Genomic DNA, 9876 nt, shown 5'->3' on the forward strand with positions numbered 1-9876 from the left:
TCACGATATTGCACTTTAAAGTTATAGTATAATATTTGTATTTTATTTCATAAACCATAATAATGTATTAGGTATGAATTGTGTTTCTGAGTACTACTTATTTATTTTTTATATTATGTTATCACATACCCTGTATGCTCAGAGTCTGTCAGTTAGTATTCATTAATGTACTCTCATTTATTGCATAACACCTTATAAACGGATATCAGTTAAAAATATAAAATTCAAGCTTGAGGGCTAACTTACAATAATAAAATTATAGAGTAATTGTGTAGGTAGAACGGTAATAAATCAGGATTTAAATTATTTAGTACTCGAACACTACACACAATTTATATTATGAGCAATAATACGATTTAAAATATGATTTATTTAAGTTCGTTTTATTGCTTCCATGTTAAAATACCGTTTATCTTTGGATGGAAACTCATTGTTTAGTTGGGTTTTATTTATTTACAGTTGTAAAAGTCACATTAGAATTAGTCAGTAGTGTTTCTGGTTCAAACGAATACAAATAATTATACTATTGCTTTCAAGCCGGTGAGTATGGTTGAAAGTTATTCTATGTGAAAGTAGATTTTTCTAAAGTTAAGGCTAAGTCCCTTAGGTTTAAGAGTTAACACCACCTCCTCTGTCCCTTTTAAAATAATATTCCTACAATTTGGTTGTTATGGTTATTTAGGAGACAAAGTGTTGGACAGACCTGAAAATGTAGATTATTGTTTTGGTTAATATCTTGATATATTTTATAAGGTACAATAATAAAGTGTTAAGTCACAAAACGTCCAGGACCTTCACCTAAATATACAAAATACTTATTTTTTATTTCCAATGCATCTTCGCCTTTATAGACATAACATAATGTTATGATTATTGTATCTATTCATTATGACGGCCGCCGATCGTGTACCGTAAACCGTTGAAGTGTATCACTATAATCGTATTCCGGTCGAACATTATCACCGTTCGTTGCTTTATTTATTTATATTTTTTCAATACTTTTGCAAAGTTGCAAACGTGCCATGGAAAATTAAAATAAACGTGACGTTAAACGCATTACAGTGCGGTGCAAATAACCGTCAATCAGTCGCGGTGACACATTATTATCAATAATGTTATTCTTGTATTGTTTCGGTCGTGGCTAAATTATACAATATCGTTTTTGTTTCATGGCCTTTGCCACCATAACGTCACCCAGAAACATTATGGAAAATTATGGAAGAGTATGGAGGTGAATTAATAGAGATACTAGATTGCTGGACATATCAATGTTTATTGATGTATCTGCATGAAGTGCAGTGGATACTCTTAACATTTTTTTTTTTTTCAAGTTTGTTGTCGGATTTCTAATAAAAATTTAAAGAATATGTCACGAATAAAAGCCTAACTTTTAAATAGCTATAGCTTTGCTAATAAATACAATTTCATAGTTCCGCCAACGTACAGAACTATTACAATCTTCAAGTTTTACAACAGGTGTTCTTACTACTTAAAAGTCCATAAAAACGATCTGCGTGGCCATAATTTTATCTAAATAACAGTATTGGTGTAATAGCCTTTTTAAGATTTTATTCAATTGTATGGGGTCGGATTATTAATGAAACTCGGTAAAAGGAAGGCGGTAAATATGACAGGGTTTCAAATTTGGACATTTTCTTTTAATTTTTACACGAGTTTTCGTTCGTGAGATTTCTGTACAATAATACCTACACATGTAAATTAGATGAACGGATGATCGTTATTATAGAAAAAGATTTTATTAGATTTGGTTTATGAAAAGATTACAGTACTGAATACACCGTGAGAACATTCTACGTGATGATATATAACCTTGTATTATTTTAGTTTTTATCTTCAATCCTTAGTTGAGACATTATGAACTATTTCATTTTTTTTTTAATGGCCTTCGAAAAAATTGTACATCCATGTAATTAAATATTAGTTTTTCAAGGAGTTTATGTCACGTTTGTGTTAAAAAAAAATGAAATAGATTGTTATATAATACAAATCAATAAGTAATGTGGGTGTACAATTATTATAAATGTCTTAACTTTGAAGTAATTAAATTTAATTTTGAAATTGAAGCAGTTTTAATTCATCCGGCATAGTAAGAAGTTGTCTAAGTAAAACGTTAGTTGAGTGGGGTTTAGATTAAAGCTAAGGGTTTATTTCTTGAAAATGTTTCATGCGTAACTGTTTTGTCCGTAATAAGTTAGGTTAGGTATAACAACCTAATTTAACAATAGACTAATAGGGAACGACCGAGATTTAAGGGAATAAGTAAATGAAACAGCATCGTCCTATTGGGCAAATAGTTTTAATGTACGCAAAGTACTTAGAATAATGTATATTTTATATAACAAAATAATATCTTATCAGATGATTATCTGATAAGACGAGACATCATTGTTTGCTAAAAAAAAAAAAAAAAAGAGTAATAATTATGAAACAAATTTAAACCCCACACCACTACTATAATATATTGTAAAAAAAAAAAATGGTTTACGTTCTGTATAGTTGGTATAGTAGTTGAAACGCATAAAAATGCAATTCTCATTGTGTTTTTTATTTCTCATTGGCGACTCGTGGAAAATATTTTAAAGGTTTCTGTGTAATAAAATAATATAAGCATTATTTATTGCACTTGGCCAAAGCAAGACAACGCCGGACTCTGTATACTATCCTATTCAGTTGTATAATAATTAGACGAGTAGGTATCTGCGCAATTACCTACTCTCAAAACAGAAATTTGTTCGCAAATTGTATTATGTAACCCATGTATAAAATAATGTACCTATTACTTTAGGTGGGTACTATTGCAATAATTCTCGTTCTCCTCTTTCAATCTTAATTGCCTAGAAAAATATCTAGATACTATTGTGCTTAACGAGTTGGGGCATAGTAGAGACAAAGCATAGTCTTGCTCCAATTCGTTTATCGCTCTACAAGGATTGCTTACTAGTTATATTATTCATTCTCATCATTTTATCCTAACTGATATTCTCTTATCATGCAAAACCACTATCGCTTCTCTTCTCTTCACATCCTATACAAACATGTACGTTCTATGTCTTTTTCCAAGCCTTCATTTTTGCTTTACTACGCTTACACCCTTCATTGTTATACTCCTAGTCTATGTGCACTCTGTTTGTCTTACTTCTGATAACCATGGTCATTTTCGTTCAAATGAATTAATGTACTTTTAAATTATATTTAGAAGTGTTTTTCATCCCGAAATAAGTCAATACGTCACATTTTAAATGTTTTGTATCTCCAGTCTTCACTGATTAGATTGGCCAATGTAACATGCACCCAACTAATTGATATATTTGTTTTGTTATCAAGTTAAATTTTGTTTAAGTAAGACTAAGTATACTAGTGATTTGTATATAACAAATCGTGCACTTGACTAAGTTTTAATAAAATTGATTTACACCTGCATTGCCTTCTACAGGATCCAAAAGAATAATTTTAATACTAATACGAAACATATTTTAATAATTATACATTTAATATTTCTATTTTTTAAAAATATGTGTTATAATAATTGTGTGCATAAATGTCTACCAAATATGTAGGGATGAAAATGTATTAAAAACATTTCTGAAAATATTCGTTTTACCAATAAAGTGTTTGAACAATATTTAATTCGAATGAAAACTAAGACATAGTTGGTGTCAAAATTATCTTATCAATGTGCTATTATCACTATCGGGGAGATTAGGTTAGATGTTGTTGCCATGAGACATATTTTTGGTGGACATCACTATTGCCCTATCGCCTTTCCATTTGTTCTTCTCTATCTCTGTAATATATATTTTGTAACCTATTATTTCTTACTTAACTCAATTCGATTATTTAAAAATTATGTAAACACCACCAACAGGTATCTGCAACGACCCGCGAGATGGAATATTTATACTAAATTGAAATTAATTGATTTGGAACAACGTCGAGTAGTAATTATACCAGTCGACGTTGTTTTGCGAGTCGTGCTCGAAGCTACCTTAACGCGACATTTGCAGACCGTCCACACAAACCACGCGGTTACGTTTAACATGTATTCGGTTTTCTAGAACGAAAATAATTGTGTAATTGTTGGGACGATCGTTTCGGTTGCGATATTATTACGGGTACCCATATCGGCGGTGCAAGCATGATATGGCAAGCATGGAAAAGCATAGTACTTATTATTTCGCCGTCGGCTAGGATCGGATTTTGCCCGTCTCGCGAGATCGTGAACTTTAAGGCGCACAGTGTACGTTTAATAAAAATAACAAAAAAATTTAGGAGAAAAAAAACCGCAGACATCTAAAGCAATTACACGGTCGCCCGTCCGAAGGTTAAACGTCGTTGTGGAGCTCAAAATAATAATTGTTAGTCGGGAAATGGCCGGGGATAATAGTAACATTATAAGTAAATAGAAATTCCAAAAAATTAATAATAATAATAATAAAAAAACCGGTATAATGTCACGAGCACGCCTATATAATACCGGACCGCGGGTTGGCGACACGCTTCGATATTTTCCCCTGCTTGTTCATCCTTTTGTGTGCGCGAGATGATGTCATCGGGTCTTGTCTTTGGCACGATTCGGCACTGTCGGGAAAGGTCAAATCTGCTTCGGCTCGGTCCACGGTCCAACTGAACTTTCCGTCGACAAAATTTATATAATATTGTAATAACATAATATCTTAAGTGTATTTCGTTGTTGTTACCTCCAACAGTGCAACGCAGTCGTTGCAAACAAGCCACCATCGCGCGCCTACAATAGTAATATTAGCACGGTTTCATACCTCCCACCCCCACCCACCGTTTAACATTCGGGGATTCCCACAAAAAAAAAACAATAGTATTTTAATCCCGGTCGACAGTTTAACGTTTGGCCATTTTTACTAGTTGCTATCAGGTATACGGTGTGATCAATTATTGAACGTGGTCATGCGAGATGATTGGGCTAGAGGTAGACCAACAAAGAATACCAAGTTTACACGTGTGTCTGATCAATCAGATCCAACAGGGGGTGGTCTTACTTTTGAGAAAGCCCGTCACGTTCAAGTGCCCCGGAGTAGCCCATAAATTGTATAAATAACAGACAATATGCAGAAATAAAAAGCAGATTGACCAGCGCTAATAAATGATACTACGGGCCACTGAATCTGTTCAAATCGAAGCGTCAATCGCATTAATAAAAAATAACCTCTATATATATAAGCTCTTTTAGACCGTATGACTGTGAAATTTGAGCAACTACTAAGGGAAGCCAAATGATAGTCTAATAGTTTTGAGCGAAAACCATTAAGAAAAATGTATAGTCCTTATATAGAAGAGGATATGTTTACGTTAAAATGATCACCATGTATTCACGATTTTAGTTTTGATGCATGGACAAAACAATTCCACGAATAAAGTTAAAGAGCAATTTGTACGCACTCAAAGGATTAAGGATATTATGCAATATTTGTAAGATTAAAATTTAATTTTAAATTATAATAAAAAACAGGAACATTATACCAACATAAATACTACAATATTTCTTAGGTATTTGAATTAAACTAGTATGTATATTATATTATATGAAGTATAAAAGCATTAAAAAGTTAAAAAGTTAGTTCATTGCACACAACTTGGTATTCATCTTATTTAAATCTTTTGAAAACATATAGACATATTATATAATATATTACCCACCAAATCGTACCATATTTGATTTTCATATCATAGTTCTTACATATTTGAGATAAATCTGAAAATAAATGATCAAATTGAAAAATTTCTCGTTATTTAAAAACTTTTTATCATGTCCAACAGATTTGGCCATTAACTTGACATTGCATCACTTAAGATACATCTATTTTGTACATGACTTTCCATCGCCAATCTAAAAAGTACTATTATTTTAATTATTTTTGATATTTAAAAAAATAGCCCTTGCTAAGTTAAGGGTTAACGATTCATTTTTTTTTTTTTTTAGAAAACTGTTATGTATTGTAAGTTGTAGTTTGATAATGTGTAGAGGAAGAACTGTCTTGGTCATTGCTCATAAGCCAATCAAGTGGAATCTCTGTACCCCTGTACTTAAAATAATTTTTAAAACTATTTTTTTGTCTGGATAGATCAGAAATCAGTGAAATAATCCTATAATCCTACATCCTATAATCTTTTGGCTTTCAACCATCATATTACTGCTGCATTCCTCCATTTTATTATTATTATTATTATAGTTTTTCATACACTGTATAGCGATTTTATGGACACAATTATAATTGAACAGTACAATATTATGGTTTGTGTTCAGCACTAGTTTTAGACACTTGTACTGCTACAAGGTATTGCGGAGCGGTTTGATCGATGACATAACTCCGCTGTAGTGTTTGGTTGTCAAAGAGAGACATACTTTGAGCTTACACTCGACTTCTAATCGATTTAGAATAATAATTATTTTTGTCCGGCTGCTTCGAGGACGCTCCTAAGCGAAATTCCAGTGCGCGCACGTCAGCCTTTCGGGTGCCATCGGTGCAATGTGATAATTATTATAATTATTCGAAATCAAACGGCCCGGTTGTGCTTGTTCGGCAACCTTGGGAAGTCCGTACTTCGAAAAAAAAAATGCACGTGTGTTGTAGTGCTCACAACCCTCAATACCTGGGCCCTAAGGCCTGAGCACGGGTACCTGCGTTATATTGTGTACTATTTATATGCACATAATTTTTTTTTTTCATTCTATCCGACTCCCTCACGATGTTACCTTTCACCGATGACACTGACACATATATTTTTCGCCCAGCATCGTCTCATATGGCACACGCACGCTTTTGTGCGTGTCAATTGTTCCACATGCGATATATTAATATTAAAAAAAAAAAAAAAATTATTATAATGGAATTCGCAGCCGTGGTAAATCGCCCGAAAACACAGCATCACGAAACTCGCATATCGCCAGACCTCGAGGATGTGTTCTTTATTGTAACATATAATAATAATAATATATTATTTATATTACAATATCCGCACGACCGGCTGTTTTGTTTTTTTTTACCATCCGAATTAGTATACGACCCAGAACACAACAACATAATAGTGCATTAGCATAATATTCAATAAACACACACACATAATGTCATATAGTTATTTGGAGTATTTGTATATGGTAGCTGCGTGTCACGGCTGTTTTACACTACACGGTGATGATCTCTACGTTATGTCTACCGGCGTTAAGGGGAAGGGGGGATATTGATTAAGGACAAAGTCGGTTACCATTCGGACAGGACATGAGAGGATACTGCCCCCCCCCCCCACAAATAACCTGATGCAGTAATATATTGGAGATTTCAATCATCCAGTATCAGCTAAGAAGGTGTAACCCGAGATGACCCTTTGGAAAATAGCCCAAGTGTAGTGTCCAAGAAAATAACGTTAATCGATAGGTTTACACTAGCGGTTTCAACAGGGCGGTTGTTTGCCGTTCGTTTAAGGCGACTACAAGGCCGACGAATCGCACAGGACCTCCTGGGGACGTTCATTCAAGACCTTCTTGGCCGACCGTCTCACTGATGTGACCGTACGGTCATCATGTCGACACGATCGTTATTATTATTATTATTACCGTTGTATGTGTGAACAATTATTATTATATTTTATCACCCTTGATCTTGGGGTCGAGAAAGGCTAGTAGAGCGAGATAGAGAGAGGAATCGGATGGACGGTAATCGCTTTTTATTATTGTCATCGTTGACATCATCCGAATGGAACCGAAACAATATTATAATAATGTGTGTGTGATCCGTAACCGACGTGACGTCTGCGACGAAGGGAATAAAAATATACAATTTTTACTTCTAAGTATTGCGCCATTTTACATAATACTTTATTGCCCGATATTAATTACCTCGTCAAAAGCACATAAACATGCATATACTTATAGCATATACCTGGTATACATTATACTGCGTTAGGTTCGTGATCGACGAGATCGTGGCACGAATATAGGATAGATGGAAAATAAAATAAAAAATCATATTTATATTCTTCGAGAATCCTATTACTGTTATTATTATTATTTTTTTTATTATAAACCATGTGATATAAACAACAAGAGCTTCGGGACCAACTGACTTCTAGAGTTTTGTGCGTTTTTTTTTCTTCTTCTAATTTTATCACCGTCACGGGCACAGACAAGAGAGGCGGCGACGGTTATTAACGAGCTCGCCCGTGTACCTTATATACCTACACCTTATGTTGCACTTGTTCGCCGCCCTCGTTGCTCAATCCGGTAATCAATTCGTGTGAATAATATTAACCGAAACGATGCTTACACGGTGTGCCGCAATCCGCCTGTAAAATGACCCTTACGGTGAAACGGTATTGAGAAACAGCTGCTGCATGTTTAACATCAAACGGTTGAAAAAAAAAAAACCCTTGTCATTTCCGAACAAACACAACGAACCTCTCGACGTCACCGTCGTTAGACAAGATATCAATATTACCGAACCGATCGAAAAGCATTTACAAAATACTTCTGATCAGCTGTTTTCTTTCTTGTATTCGAATCGTGACAAATCATACGCCAATGGTTTCCGGAGACTTTAACGCTCGGCAGTGAAAAATAATCAATCAAGTAGGCGTTGACTAGAAAAAGAGTTCCAAAATTGTATATAAGTTTAGCAGAGGATGTGTGTGTGCGCTGTAGCAGAAGATTAGGTTAGAGTTAGAAGATTAGGTTAGAGTAGGTGCGCACGCCAGGCCTTTGCTTTGAGCCCTTACCTTTTTCTTTTGATACCATGGTGCATGATGTTTATTAAAATGCCTTTCCCTTTCTCTCTCTTTAGTCAAATAAATCTTTAAGTATATTTGCTCACAACTAACAGAGCTTACCATACTTCCCTGGCCGTTTTCTCTTTCCTTCTAATCTGCTAATCCCAGTTAGTACTCATGTATCTATGTGTTATACTATCCGATCCTCAATATTTTGGACTCCCTTTTGGTGTTGGCTCAGATTTTTGTACACAGTCAACCAAATTTCATTTGTCAAAAGGTCTAAATTAATTGTCAAGCTATTCTACTTTCTTTATAGCCTTAAACTATCAACAACATGACTTAATATTATGATGGTTTAACCACTTAGTGTATTACACGTTATGTAATCGTCGTTGTTACAAGGGGCCTTACAAGTTCTACAAACAACCAAGCACAAAGTGAGTGTATCAAAAGTCTAAATAAATCATATTTCTCGTTTACGATTTGTTCGAGTTGTGTTGCTAGTCACCCCGGGCTCCGGTCCGGACAAATGGACTGCACGACTCGCGGTCTGGTGGAAAGGATGCCACTATAACATAATCGTATCATGACTTTAGTCGAACTGCAGTTAAATGAATAAACTGAAGCTCAGCGATTGATGTGGAAAGTCAGTTTCAGTTTGCTTAGTCGTCATACGCGCAGTTAAAAACCTTGTGGTATTTTCAATGTAATTTCACGACACATATTGTGCTGAATAGTTATGCAGTCGAATCGAAGACGGAAACTGAGATAAAACGGTCGACAATTTTTATTTTTCGCTACTTTTAACACTTGGGAATTGAAAGAAATAGTTCAACCGGACCACGTCGTCGCGGTCGTGATGTCTGGGCCAGACGAGAATTGGAGCGCACGATCAGACGTGTCTCGTAGTTTTGCAGATCCATCTCTGGAAATTCAAAAGAGGAAACAATATAAACCATTAAAAAAAAAACCCAGACAGCTTTAAAATATATTGCAGTACACCTCTACTCTTCGTTGCCGGAGACGCGTTAACTATAAATTTGAAACGGACAAGATTAACGCGGTATTTATTATACCAACAACTTTGCTCCTTGCAAACATTGCACAACATCATCATGC

Source organism: Adelges cooleyi, unplaced genomic scaffold, assembly GCF_023614345.1.
Source record: "Adelges cooleyi isolate 19-005CV unplaced genomic scaffold, UGA_ACOO_1.1 ACOO_flye_CR_arks_rails_tigmint_CR_PRNA_23, whole genome shotgun sequence".
Taxonomy (NCBI): Eukaryota; Metazoa; Arthropoda; class Insecta; order Hemiptera; family Adelgidae; genus Adelges; species Adelges cooleyi.